Consider the following 13,905-nt stretch of genomic DNA (forward strand, 5'->3'; position numbering starts at 1 on the left):
AAGTCAAAGCAGTAAACATAGACTGCTATTTTGAGAAGCTGTTATACAGGTAACCTAAAAAGAAACAAATCTATATGAGATTCATCTGATCCACATATTCTAAAATGCAATATGAGCTTAGTTACCATTTTACTGTAATTTCTAAGTGATTCTAGAATTAGGTACTTCATAGGCCTATGACTGCACCAGGTATCCAACAGTTCTCACTATATAAAAGAGACAAATGGAAATAAATTTTTCTGGAAAGATTTCATTGAACCTAAATAGGGCTATGTGTATTTTCTTGGTTTTTTCCTTGTTCCCTTTTAGATATCAAATGACTAGATGCCCACTAATTTTCTTCGAGATCAGTTCTCACCTAATTCTGCCTGGGGGGAATGCCAGGTTAAGCTCTTTAGACTTTACTGCAGTATATATTCTGTTGGAATCACCACTAGGTCTGGTGAATTTCTGGGTCTCTTCTATATTGTCTTCCCTTGGGGTGTGAGTCTCTGGAAAGTCCCATTCACCTCTAGCCCTGGCCTCCAGTGCACATAGACTCATAGGATGTCAACTCTGGAAGTGACTTTATGGTTCTTCTAGCTCATCTCCCTCAATTTCATAGGTGAATGAACTGAGGTCCACAGTGGGAAAATGACTTGTTCAAGGAAGCATTGTTACAGAGTGATTGCAGCATGGTCTTTAGAGTTAGAACTGGAAATGAATCCTGGATTCATTATTACCTAATTGCATGGCATTAAACTAGTCTCAATCTCCTGAGCCTCAGTTTTCCCATTTAAAAATGGGGCTTGCGGCTTCCCTGGCGGTGCAGTGGCTAAGAATCTGCCTGCCAATGCAGGGGACACAGTTTCGATCCCTGGTCCAAGAAGATACCACATGCTGTGGAGCAACTAAGCCCATGTGCCACAACTACTGAGCCTGCGCTCCACAGCCCACAAGCCACAACTACTGAGCCCGTGTGCTGCAACTACTGAAGCCCGCGTGCCTAGAGCCCGTGCTCTGCAACAAGAGAAGCCACCACAATGAGAAGCCTGCGCACCACAACAAAGAGTAGCCCCCGCTCGCAGCAACTAGAGAAAGCCCACGCACAGCAACGAAGACCCAATGCAGCCATAAATAAATACATAAGTAAATAAATAAATTTATTTATTTTAAAAAATGGGGCTAATGATCATCACACCTACCTCACATATTTGCTGTGTGTACTGAATGAATAACATGTGAAGCATCTTATCAGTGCCTGGCACATGGTAGAAACTCAAAAAATGTGGATTCCCTCCCCTTTTGCATCAGATTCCATAGGTAACGTGACAGAAACAAAACTCAAAGTAAACCCGTCTTCTGACTTCCAGGCCAGAATCCTCTTCATACACAGGGGTCTTCAAACTGAAGTACCCCTGGAGGTATGTGGAGACCTTCCAAGGGGTTTTAAAGGAACTGACTTCCAGATCCTCAAGTTCCATGTGAACTTTTTCCTAAAATTGATCTGAGTATGCACCTGCATTTCAGAGGTCCTTTTCCTCATTGTCACATGATTTTTCTACTTTGTAAAAGAAAGACATTTCAAATCTTACAGTTGTACATCACCCTGAAGTGTTAAACATCCAAAGCAACAAACAAAAGGACACTGTGACAATTTCTTTAATCAAGATACTATAAACTGCGTTTCAATCAATCTCATTAAGAGAGGGACTTCCAGCAAAGTTTTACTTTTTTTTCAATTCATTATCTCCTAACTTTTTTTGAAAAATTCCAAGCCTTCAGAAAAATTGGAAGACAGGTACACGAGCACCTAGATTCACCAGTGGTTAACATTTTGCCATATTTATGTTATCACTTTCTTTTTTTTTACTATTAATTAATTAACTGTTTTTGTGGCTGTGTTGGGTCTTTGTTGCTGTGCGCGGGCTTTCTCTAGTTGCGGCGAGTGGGAGCTACTCTTAGTTGCAGTACACGAGCTTCTCATTGCGGTGGCTTCTCTTGCTGTGGAGCATGGGCTCTAGGCACGCGGGCTTCAGTAGTTGTGGCGCGTGGGCTCTAGAGCACAGGCTCAGTAGTTGTGGCACACGGGCTTAGTTGCTCCGTGGCATGTGGGATCTTCCCAGACCAGGGCTTGAACCCATGTCCCCTACACTGGCAGGCGGATTCTTAACCACTGTGCCAGCAGGGAAGTCCCTGCGTTATCACTTTCTATTTCTGTGTGCCTCTCTTCATTGTCATCGACTTCTTTAAAAAATTTTTTTATTTTTATACAATTTTAAAGGTTACTTTCCATTAAAGTTTTACTTTTTAGGTTTAATAAGATTATTAAAATTTATAGGCTGTTCTGCTCAATTGTGCACTCCTAATAATTGTTTCAGTGTTCATTGCAAAAGAAACTTTTCAACACTTAGAGCTTTAGGATCACAGGACATGTTTTAATCTTCCAATTTATACATGTATGTAGTTTTATTGAAGAATGATAGGGTGATCAATAAAAGACTTCCAAACACAGAAATATGTTACACAAAGTTAAAATCTGTGGAGGAAATGGAATGGAAATACAAGTTCAAGGAGGCCATGTAAAATTTGCAACTGTGAAAGAAGAGCTTGTTATAAACTTTCAAAATGGATGAGGTGGGTATCAAGATACCCTGGCATTTAGATATCATTGGTAAAACTTAAAAGCGATGAAATACATTTATAATATGCTGGAAACTATATCCTTTTGAGCACTTTCAACTTATTATGAAACATTTAAATGTCAACTTAAAAATATATTAGAAAGAACATAACTTTCCAAAAAATGTTTAGAGGTTACTACCTATACTACCACTTCCTGAGGGAGATTGTTCTCTTTCTGGTTTTCAAAAAGTAGACACACACACACACACACACACACACACACACACACCCCCATATCCTCAGGGCTTTAGATCCTCTTCCTCTGACCTCACATCCTCTCCTTTGCCCTTTAGGATATATCTTTGGCTCTAAGCCCTGTAAGCTTGTACTTTACCTTTTTCAACCCGCTGTCCCCACCCCCCGCACAGTTTCTTCTGAACTTTTCATTTTCTTTCAATATTCCTGAAGTGTTCCAGTCATTAGGATCAGTTGACATCTTCATCTTTTGCTCTAACATTAATTCTCAAACTTTAGCATGCATCAGAATTACCTGGAGGGCTTGTTAAAACACGGACTACTGGGTCCCACCTCAAGAACTTCTTATATAGTATGTCAGGAATAGGGCCTAAAAATTTGCATTTCTAATAAATTCCCACATGTTGTTGATGCTGCTGGGCTGAGGACCTCAGTTTGAGAACCACTACTCTAAGCTAATATCTGGTCTCCTCACCAGAAGTCATGTGGCCTAAATGCAGGTATCATCATGTCTAAAGCTAAGAGTGGCATCAAAAGAGGCAGAAGCATATGAACTTTCTCAAACAGATTCTTCATAAAATCTAAAAACTATTCAGCATTAGATTGATTTAGAGCAGAAGTCAGACAAAAAGGACCACAAATAGGGAAATAGTGGCAAAGTTTCACAGCATTCACCTCCCCCTGCCCCAAAATAGAGGAAATCGCATTCATGGTGGATTTTCTACATGACAAGTATTCTGCTAGGCAGGTTCTCACATGCTAATTTATTTAATCCTCACACAATTCTTATGATCTAAGTTTTATTATTTATTATTATTATTTGTTAATTATAATATATTATTATATATTATGTGTATTTATTATTTATTCTCTTTACCCATAAGAAAATTGAAGATAAGGAAGGTTAAATCAGAGGTGGAGTCAAGATGGCAGTGTGGGAAGACATGGAGTTAGTGTCTCCCCACAACTAGAGTGCCTGCTGGGCGCTGGTGGGGGACTCTAACGCCCAAGGAGACAGGAGGAACCCCAAAGTGAACCAGTAGGATGTAAGGGGACTGAGGGGGGAGGTGAAGTGGAGGCCAGACAGGATCAGTGCCCCTGAGTCGGGGGAGATCAGGAGAGGCATGCGGGAAGGCCTCTCCAGGAATAGGGGGAAGGGAGCAGAGGGCGATTGCCTCGCCCACTCAGGCCCGGGGAGGCTACTGAGCTCCCAGGTTGATCCCCTGCCCTCCAAAGCCCCCTCCAGGTCTCGTGGGTCCTTGGGGGCATAGGAAGGAGGCCAGGGAGATCAGAAGAGGTGGCGGGAGGGGCCCTCCCAGACCAGAGGAGCAGGAGAGGAGAGGAGGGTGTTTGCCCCGCCCACTTGAGCCCAGGAAGACTGCTGGGCACCCAGGTGAGGTCCCCTGCCCTCTGAGGCCAGGGGTGGGGGGCACACCTGGGCCCCTTCTGTTCCTTGAGCCTAAGCCCCACCCCCCACAGCCCCCAGGGCCTTTTCCAGCCCTGTGGGTCCTGAGCATTGGCCCTGCCCACCGCCCAAACCTCGCCCTTGCTTAGGCCCCACCCTCCACAGCCAAGGCCCCCCCCTTTTTTTCCCTCCTCTTTTTTACTATTGTGGTACTGTTGTACCTTCCAGTTGTTGATTCATCTATATTTTTATTTTTATATTCTTCCTAATATATCTGTTAGTTTCCTAGTCTAATTTTATTTTTTACTTTGTTATTTTTTTATTTTTTTTGCCACCCCAGGCAGCTTGTGGGATCTTGGTTCATGAGCCCAGGGTTGGGCCAAAGCTCCTGTGGTGGGAGCTCCAAGTCTGAACCACTGGACTAACAGAGAACCTTAGACCCCAGGGAATATTCATGAGAGTGAGGTCTCACAGAGCTCCTCATCTCAGCACCAAGACCCAGCTCTACCCAATAGCCTACAAACCCCAGTGTTGGAAGCCTCAGGCCAAACAACCAGTAAGACAGGAGCACAATCCCACTCATTAAAAAAAAAAAAAAAAAAAATGAGATGGAAAAAATTTATATCACACATGAAGGAGCAAGGTAAAAACTTACAAGACCAAATAAATGAAGAGGAAATAGGCAATCTACCTGAAAATAATTCAGAGTAATGATAGTAAAGATGATCCAGAATCTCGGAAATAGAATGGAGGCACAGATTGAGAAAATACAAGAAATGTTGAACAAAGATCTAGAAGAACTAAAGAACAAACAAACAGAGTTGAACAACACAATAACTGAAATGAAAAATACACTAGAAGGAATCAATAACAGAATAACTGAGGCAGAAGAACGAATAAGTGAGCTGGAAGACAAAATGGTGGAAATAGCTGCCGAGGAGCAGAATAAAGAAAAAAGAATGAAAAGAATTGAACACAATCTCAGAGACCTCTGGGACAACACTAAATGCACAAACATTCGAATTATAGGGGTCCCAGAAGAAGAAGAGAAAAAGAAAGGGTCAGAAAATATTTGAAGACATTATACTTGAACACTCTCCTAACATGGGAAAGGAAATAGTCACCCAAGTCCAGGAAGCACAGAGAGTCCCATACAGGATAAACCCTAGGAAAAACACACCAAGACACATATTAATCAAACTAACAAAAATTAAATTCAAAGAAAAAATATTAAAAGCAGCAAGGGAAAAACAAAAAATAACATACAAAGAAATCCCCATAAGGTTAACAGTTGATTTTTCAGCAGAAACTCTGCAGGCCAGAAGGGACTGGCAGGATATATTTAAAGTGAGGAAAAAGAAAAACCTACAACCACGATTACTCTACCCAGCAAGGATCTCACTGAGATTCGGTGGAGAAGTCAAAAGCTTTTCAGACAAGCAAAAGCTAAGAGAATTCAGCACCACCAAACCACCTCTACAACAAACGCTAAAGAAACTTCTCTAAGCAGGAAACACAAGAGAAGAAAAAGACTTACAAAAGAAAACCCAAAACAATTAAGAAAATGGGAGTAGGAACATACATATCAATAATAACCTTGAATGTAAATGCCCCAACCAAAAGACACAGACTGGCTGAATGGATACAAAAACAAGACCCATATATATGCTGTCTACAAGAGACCCACTTCACACCTAGGGACACATACAGACTGAAAGTGAAGGGATGGAAAAAGACATTCCATGCAAATGGAAATCAAAGAAAGCTGGAGTAGCAAAACTCGTTTCAGATAAAATAGACTTTAAAATAAAGACTGTTACAAGAGATAAGGAGGGACACTACATAATGATCAAAGGATCAATCCAAGAAGAAGATATAACAATTATGAATGTTTATGCACCCAACATAGGAGCACCTCAATACATAAGGCAAATGCTAACAACCATGAAAGGAGAAATCAACAGTAACACAATAATAGTAGGGGACTTTAACACCCCACTTACACCCATGAACAGATCATCCAAACAGAAAATAAATAAGGAAACACAAGCTTTAAATGACACAATAGACCAGATAGATCTAATTGATACATATAGAACATTCCACCCAAAAGTGGCAGAATACACTTTCTTCTCAACTGCACATGGAACATTCTCCAGGATAGATCACATCTTGGGTCACAAATCAAGCCTCAGAAAATTTAAGAAAATTGAAATCGTATCAAGCATCTTTTCTGACCACAACACTATGAGAATGGAAATCAACTGCAGGAAAAAAACTGTAAAAAACACAAATACGTGGAGCTTAAACAGTGCGCTACTAAATAACCAAGAGATCAGTGATGAAGTCAAAGAAGAAATAAAAAAATACATAGAAACAAATGACAATGAAAACACGATGACCCAAAACCTATAGGACACGGCAAAAGCAGTTCTAAGAGGGAAGTGTATAGCAATACAATCTCACCTCAAGGAACAAGAAAAATTTCAAATAAACAATCTAACCCTACACTTAAAACAACCAGAGAAAGAAGAACAAAGAAAACCCAAAGTCAGTAGAAGGAAAGAAATCATAAAGATCACAGCAGAAATAAACGAAATAGAAACGAAGAAAACAATAGCAAAGATCAATAAAACTAAAAGCTGGTTCTTTGAGAAGATAAACAAAATTGATAAACCCTTAGCCAGACTCATCAAGAAAAAAAGGGAAAGGACGCAAATCAATAAAATTAGAAATGAAAAAGGAGAAATCACAACTGACACTGCAGAAATATAGAGGATTATAAGAGACTACTACAAACAACTATATGCCAATAAAATGGACAACCATGAAGAAATGGACGAATTCTTGGAAAGGTACAATTTTCCAAGACTGAACCAGGGAGAATTAGAAAATATAAACAGACCTATCACAAGTAATGAAATTGAAACTGTTATTAAAAATCTTCCAACAAACAAAAGTTCAGGACCAGATGGCTTCACAGACGAATTCTATCAAACATTTAGAGAAGAACTAACACCTATCCTTCTCAAACTCTTCCAAAAAATTGCAGAGGGAGGAACACTCCCAAATTCATTCTATGAAGCCACCATCACCCTGATACCAAAACCAGAAAAATATATCACACAAAAAGAAAATTATAGACCAATATCACTGATGAACATAGATGCAAAAATCCTGAACAAAATACTAGCATACAGAATCCAACAGCACATTAAAAGGATCATACACCATGATCAAGTGGGATTTACCCCAGGGATGCAAGGATTCTTCAATATACACAAATCAATCAATGTGATACACCACATTAACAAATTAAGGAATAAAAACTATATGATCATCTCAATAGATGCAGAAAAAGCTTTTGACAAAATTCAACACCAATTTATGATAAAAACTCTCCAGAAAATGGGCATAGAGGGAACCTACCTCAACATAATAAAGGTCATATATGACAAACCCACAGCAAGCATCATACTCAATGATGAAAAACTGAAAGCATTTCCACTAAGATCAGGAACAAGACAAGGATGTCCACTCTCTCCACTCTTGTTCAACATAGTTTTGGAAGTCCCAGCCACAGCAATCAGAGAAGAAAAAGAAATAAAAGCAATAGAAATTGGAAAAGAAGTAAAACTGTCACTCTTTGCTGATGAAATATACTATACATAGAAAATCCTAAAGATGCCACCAGAAAACCAGTAGAACTAATCAGTGAATTTGGTAAGGTTGCAGGATACAAAATTAATGCACAGAAATCTCTGGCATTCCTATACATCAACAACGAAAAATCAGAAAGAGAAATTAAGGATACACGCCCATTTACCACTGCAACAAAAAGGATAAAATACCTAGGAATAAACCTGCCTAAGGAGGTGAAAGGCTTGTACTCAGAAAACTATAAAACACTGATGAAAGAAATCAAAGATGACATAAACAGATGGAGAAATATACCATGTTCTTGGATTGGAAGAATCAATATTGTGAAAATGACTGTACTACCCAAAGCAATCTACAGATTCAGTGCAATCCCTATCAAACTACCAATGGCATTCTTCACAGAATTAGAAGAAAAAATTTTACAATTCGTATGGAAACACAAAAGACCCCGAATAGTCAAACAATCTTGAGAAAGAAAAACGGAGTTGGAGGAATCAGGCTCCCTGACTTCAAACTATACCACACAGCTACAGTAATCAAGAGAGTATGGTACTGGCACAAAAACAGAAATATAGATCAATGGTACAAGATAGAATGCCCAGAGATAAACCCACGCACATATGGGTACCTAATTTATGACAAGGGAGGCAAAAACATACAATGGAGAGAAGACAGCCTCTTAATAAGTGTTGTTGGGAAAACTGGACAGCTACATGTAAAAGAATGAAATTAGAACACTCCCTAACACCACACACAAAAATAAACTCCAAATGGACTAAAGACTTAAATGTAAGACCAGACACTATAAAACTCTTAGAGGAAAACATAGGAAAAACACTCTTTGACATAAACCACAGCAAGATCTTTTTTGACCCACCTCCTAGAGTAATGGAAATTAAAACAAAAATAAACAAATGGGACTTAATTAAACTTAAAAGCTTTTGCACATCAAAGGAAACCATAAACAAGACAAAAAGACAACTCTCAGAACGGGAGAAAATATTTGCAAATGAAACAACAGACAAAGGATTAATCTACAAAATATACAAACAGCTCATGAAGCTCAATATCTAAAAAACAAACAATTTAGTTAAAAAATGGGCAGAAGACCTAAACAGACATTTCACCAAGGAAGACATACAGATGGCCAAGAGGCACATGAAAAGATGCTCAACATCACTAATTATTAGAGAAATGCAAATCAAAACTACAATGAGGTATCACCTCATGCCGGTCAGAATGGCCATTATCAAAAAATCTAGAAACAATAAATGCTGGAAAGGGTTTGGTGAAAAGGGGACCCTCCTGCACTGTTAGTGGGAATGTAAACTGATACAACCACTATGGAAAACAGTATGGAGGTTCCTTAAAAAACTAAAACTAGAACTACCATGTGACCCAGCAATCTCACTACTGGGCATATATCCTGAGAAAACCATAATTCAAAAAGAGACATGGGGGTTCCCTGGTGGTGCAGTGGTTAAGAATCTGCCTGCCAATGCAGAGGACATGGGTTCAAGCCCTGGTCCGGGAAGATCACATATGCCACGGAGCAACTAAGCCCGTGCGCCACAGCTACTGAGCCTGTGCTCTAGAGCCCTCAAGCCACTACTACTGAGCCCACGTGCCACAACTACTGAAGCCCGCATGCCTAGAGCCTGTGCTCTGCAACAAGAGAAGCCACTGCAATGAGAAGCCTGCGCACCACAATGAAGAGTGGTCCTCACTTGCTGCAACTAGAGAAAGCCGGTGCACAGCAACAAAGACCCAATGCAGCCAGAAATAAATAAATAAATTTATTTAAAAAAAAAAAAAGAGAGAGACATACGACAATGTTCATTGCAGCACTATTTACAATAGCCAGGACATGGAACCAACCTAAATGTCCAACAACAGATGAATGGATAAAGAAGATGTGGCACATATATACAATGGAATATTACTCAGCCATAAAAAGAAACGAAATTGAGTTATTTATAGTGAGGTGGATGGACCTAGAGTCTGTCATATAGAGTGAAGTAAATCAGAAAGAGAAAAACAAATACTGTATGCTAACGCATATATATGGAATGTAAAAAAAAAAAACAAAAAAAACTGGTACTGATGAACCTAGTTGCAGGGCAGGAATAAAGAGATAGACATAGAAAATGGACTTGAAGACATGGGGTGGGAGGGCGAAGCTGGGGCAAAGTGAGAGTAGCATCGAAATACATACACTATCGAATGTAAAATAGTTGGCTGGTGGGAAGCAGCAGCATAGCACAGGGAGATTGGCTCGGTGCTTTGCGATACCTAGAGGGGTGGGATAGGGAGGAGGGGAGGGAGGCTCAAGAGGGAGGGAATATGGGGACACGTGTATGCATATGGCTGATTCGCTTTGTTGTGCAACAGAAACTAACACGGTATTGTGAAGCAATTATACTCCAATAAAGATCTATTAAATAAATAAATAAATAAACAAATAAAATGGAAAAAAAAAAAGAAAGGTTAAATCTATTGAAAATTGTTCTTTAAAGTATACTAATTCCAGGTGACCAAACAGAAGGATGAAAAAAGTCATCAATTTGTCAACTTCCTACTACAAGCAAGTAAATACTTCAAGAAAATCCCAGGAAATCATTTAAAGAATCAATAAAATGAACCGGCAGTTTTCACTAATGGATAAACAGTTGATGCCATTCATCAACAGAAAAGAGAAGAGAATCTGGAATCTCATTCCACCCACTACTCTTTATTGATTTTTTAAAAAGGCACTTGATTCCATCAACCATAACTCAGTTCTTTCAGCATTATTGGAAAAAAGAACTGCCAATAGTAATGTATGACTTAGAAACTCAACATGTAAACCACAAAAGAACCCTAAATTACAGAATATTCTAGTATCCCAGAGAATGAGCTGATGAACAGTAATAATTAAGAAATGTTTCCCATTGTATGGAGAAATTACATAGGGGTGTGTGTGTGTGTGTGTGTGTAGTGTGTTTTCACATCATTATTATTCTCAGTGTCTGGAATCCAATAAAAATTACCAGGCATGAAAAAAAGCAGGCTATTTTAACCTATTGTGAAAAGATGTATCAATCAATCAAAACCAACCCAGGATTGACATATATTTTAGAATTATTGGATAAAGATATTAAAATGGTATTCAGTAGGTTCAAAACTTAAATTGAGACATGAAAGTTATTTAAAAAAGATTAAGTCAGGGCTTCCCTGGTGGCACAGTGGTTAAGAATCCGCCTGCCAACGCAGGGGACATGGGTTCAAGCCCTGGTCCAGGAAGATCCCACATGCCGCGGAGCAATTAAGCCCGTGTGCCACAACTACTGAGCCTGCGCTCTAGAGCCCACGAGCCACAACTACTGAGCCCATGTGCTGCAACTACTGAAGCCAGTGCGCCTAGAGCCTGTGCTCCGCAGCAAGAGAAGCCACTGCAATGAGAAGCCCGCACACCTCAATGAAGAGTTACCCCTGCTCGCCGCAACCAGAGAAAGCCTGCGCGCAGCAACAAAGACCCAATGCAGCCAAAATAAATAAATAAATAAATTTTAAAAAATAAATAAAAAATAAAAAAGATTAAGTCAAACTTTTAAATATCAGAAGTACAATGTCTGAGATGAAAACTACCATGGATGTGATTAACAACTGATTAGACATTGCAAAAGAAAAGATAAGTAAACTTGAAGACAGCAATTGATGCTACCCAAAATAAAAAGCGAAAAGTGAATTGAAAAATAAATATGATGGAGCATCAGTGAGCTGTAAGACAACTTAAGCAGTAATTGGACTTCCTGAAGGACAGAAGGAGGGTGGACAGAAAAGTCTTTGAAAAAACTATGGCCAATATTTTGATGAAAACCATAAACCACTGCTCCAAAAACTGTGGCAAACCCTAAGCACAAGACACATGAAGAAAATGACATGAAGACACATAATAAGTTGTTCAAAACTAGTGGTAAGGATAAAAGCTTAAAAGAAGTCAGACATGATGGATACAGAAGAGTTCATTATACTGCTATTTTTGTTTATATTTTATTGTTTTCTATAATAAAATTTAAAAAAAAAAAAAGAAGTCAGACATGTTCTAAAGAGAGAAACAAAGATAAGAATGACAGGAAATTTCTGTTGGAAACAATATAAGTGAAAGGACAGTATAACAATATCTTTAAGATACTGAAAGGGAATAAATAACTGTCAACCTAGAATTCTATATCAGGGAAAACATCTTTCAAAAAACAAAGGTGGAATAAAGAATTTTTCAAACATATAAAAGCTGAAAGTTGAAAGAATTCATCATCAGCACACATTCATTATAAGAAATAAGGAAATTTTTATTTCTACCTTTCCAATCCAAATGCTTTTATTTCTTTTTCTTGTCTTGTTGCACTGGCTAGAAGTGCTAATACAATGTTGAATACAGAATGGACATCCTTGTCTCATTCCTGATCCTAAAGGGAAAAAGCATCTTTGTAAATGGTCCTTTAATCAAACTCTCTTTAGTTATCGATTTTGAACATACCATCTATTTCCTATCAAGATCATATCAATTTTTTTTTTCTCTAGGTAGAAGGTAAGTAAGAATCACAGGGTAGAAATTACGGAAGACAGAAAGTGACTTGATGTTAAAAAAACAAAGCAAAACAAAAAACAAAACCCACTTTCTAATAGTGAGAACCATTAAGAAATGGAAATGGTTGCCTTGGGAGAGAAAGTATCTGTCTAGAAGTTCCAGAGGACCCCATGCTATGAATAGTGTGGCAGAGATTTTAATCCTTCACTGAAGAAGAAACTAGTTGACCTTTTCAGTTTTCTTATGGCTGTGATGATTCTGTGATAATCTGAGGCTGTGAGATGTTTCTTCAAAAAAGGGAAATTATAAGCAAACTATGTATTTAAATGCTTATGGATAGTGTTACATACAGGCAATCCAATATATCACTATTTTTCCAAGCTTTTTTATAGTTTATTAAACCCAAAATTTTCTGTAGTTTTGTTTCTCAACTTATTAACTAGATTCTGTCTTTTTTTTTTTAAAAGTAGTTTTAGGTTCACAGCAAAATTGAGAGGAAGGTACAGAGATTTCCCATGTACTCCCTACCCCCCACAGGCATTGCCTCCACATTATCAACATCCTCTACAAGAGTTGTACATTTGTTACAATTGATGAACCTACACTGACAAATCATAATAACCAAGGTCCATAGTTTACATTAGGGTTTACTCTTGACGTTTGCTGTACCTTCTATGAGCTTGGATATACCATATTTCACAGATATATGTTATGTTCAAATTATGTTTTAAATATCCTCTTGAAATCTTTTGCAGGGAATCTTTAGAAGTCAGTTCATTGTAAACCCCCAACACTTCATGGCTCAATAAAGAAGTTCCATTGTTCCATTGCACAGAAGTATTTGTACCTGGTAGGATTCACGAAGCTTGCTAGAAGAAATTCTGGTTGTCAAAAGAAATTCCTGATTGGATGAGACCATAAGAAAAGATGGTGCTGAGTGTTCTGATGGTACTGGACTCTGGGGTGTGTTTGTTTGTTTGCTTTGATGGGTGTCTCTCTGACCTCATTAGGTCAGTGGAAAGAGAACAAAGGCCTCTTCTCTTGCTGATTACACCACCAGGAAGCCCCAGGTAGGTGAAATGAGAATGCTTCAAAATATAGGAATAGATATATTCCCAGAGAGAAAATAGGACAAACAACTAATTAAGAGCTGAACATGGGAAGAAAGACCAACAGAACAGCCCTAGAAACCAAAGCAGTGACGTGAAAGAGGCCTGCAAAAGATCTGTAGTTGAGTGCCAAACTTAGATCCGGGTTGACATCCCAGAAAATTTGGCAACAATTAACAATGCATGAAATTTAGGTAGATTGGGACTCCATTTGAACCTAATTAGTCCTATTTTATTATTTAAGAATTAATAAATGCAACAGTGTATAAAGCAAAGTCAATCTACTCTTTTACCTGATCACT

This window comes from Eubalaena glacialis, chromosome 6 (assembly GCF_028564815.1).
Source record: "Eubalaena glacialis isolate mEubGla1 chromosome 6, mEubGla1.1.hap2.+ XY, whole genome shotgun sequence".
NCBI lineage: Eukaryota > Metazoa > Chordata > Mammalia > Artiodactyla > Balaenidae > Eubalaena > Eubalaena glacialis.